General features: G+C 37.0%; 1 non-coding gene across 1 annotated transcript; it reads left to right on the forward strand.

Moving 5' to 3' along the window:
• The first annotated feature begins 609 nt into the window (after nucleotides 1-609).
• On the forward strand, nucleotides 610-681 carry trnae-cuc (transfer RNA glutamic acid (anticodon CUC)). Its single transcript has one exon. It is a non-coding gene; the product is annotated as a tRNA-Glu (tRNA).
• Nucleotides 682-1825: the final 1144 nt, after the last annotated feature.

The raw sequence follows: 1825 nt of genomic DNA on the forward strand, positions 1-1825 counted from the left end.
TATGAGTTGATTAGGTCAGAATTCAATGGCACTGCAATTGAGTATCTCATTGTTGATGCCTTGGTTGGTCAACAATCAGAGGTCAACTAATGAAGGTACTAATCCGTTGTCTGAAAGTTTTAAAGGTGTCCCTGGTGGTCTAGTGGCTAGGATTCGGCGCTTTCACTGCCGCGGCCCGGTTTTGATTCCCGGTCAGGGAAGTAGAATATTAGTGCAAGGTTTTTCCATGTCTATTTCCACAAGGGCCTCCTTTAACACACCTGAATCAAATAATCTGGATCGTGATCAGGCTACTGCAGAGCTTGCTGATGAGCTGATCATTTGTTCAGGTGTGTTAAAGGATGGATACATGGAAAACAAGCTGGATAAAGGCTCTCGAGGACCAGACTTGCAGACCCCTTGAGTAGATGTATGGCACTAAAACATAAGCGTTCACTGCAAGTTTTTCCAGTTCAAATGTAATGGATATAATCGATGGCATGCAATGAGTTGACTAGGTCATAATACAATGGTATGGCATTTAGTGCTCTCATTGTTTTTTCTGGGTTCATTGACAATAAGATGTCAGTCAATCAAGGTTCTAATCTGTTTTTTCAAGGTTTAAGCATGTCCCTGGTTGTCTAGTGGCTAGGATTCGGCGCTCTCACCGCCGCGGCCCGGGTTCGATTCCCGGTCAGGGAAATTGTAGACTAGTTCCTGGACTCTCACTCTCTCAAAATGCATGTGCTACATTTGTCTGTACTACACATGCACCTCATTTTGATTGGGAAGGGTTGCAATCTACCAAGTACAATCAGATAAGATGAATGCCACTGAATTGTGGGCATTCAGTGTCAGCTTTTCAGTTCAATGAATTGGATACATGTCGTAATGAATAGCTATCCATGAATTGATTAGGTCAGACTACAATGGTACTGCAGTTGAGTATCCCATTGTTGATTTCAACAATTAGAGGTCAACCAAACCAGGTACTTGTCTGTTTTGAAGGCTCAAATTTGGTATATATATATATATATATATATATATATATATACATACATACATACATACATACATACATACATACATACATACATACATACATACATACATACATACATACATACATACATACACATACATACATACATACATACATACATACATACATACATACATATATATATATATATATACATACATACATACATTCATTCATATATATATACATATATGTATAAATAAATAAATAAATAAATATATATATATATATATATATATATACACATATTTATATATGTTTATATATACGAATGATTGTTGTTGTTGACGTTTGTCTTGATGAAGGCCTACACGGCCGAAACATGTCGGCATTTTTTAATTTGTACAAATCCATGACTGAATAAAGGCTTTTTATTTTTGTACTTCTTGAGTGAATTGGTTTTTTGAATTATTGACAAAACTGCAATAACTGCATTAATCATCAAAGTGAAGTCTAACTGTAACCGTAGTCTTGAAACAAATCTGAATAAGGAAAAACATTGCAATAAAATAATGCAAACTGGTCAAACATGAGAGTAGCTGGGATTTGTGATGACAGAACATCGCTTCAAAGATATCTGGTGCCATCTAGTGTCATGAATGGGGAGAGTAGCTGAGATCTGTCATGACAGAACATCGCTTTCAAAGACATGTGGCGCCATCTAGGGTCGTGAATGGGTATAATGTCTAGACCGCGAATATAAGACGACCCCCTCTTTTTCAGTTTTGTTTCAATGTAAAAAACACCGTCTTATATCCGGGCCAATACGATATATATGGCGGAAAACACAGACTGAAAGACTGA

The sequence above is a fragment of the Corythoichthys intestinalis genome, chromosome 21, assembly GCF_030265065.1.
Source record: "Corythoichthys intestinalis isolate RoL2023-P3 chromosome 21, ASM3026506v1, whole genome shotgun sequence".
NCBI classification, from domain to species: domain Eukaryota; kingdom Metazoa; phylum Chordata; class Actinopteri; order Syngnathiformes; family Syngnathidae; genus Corythoichthys; species Corythoichthys intestinalis.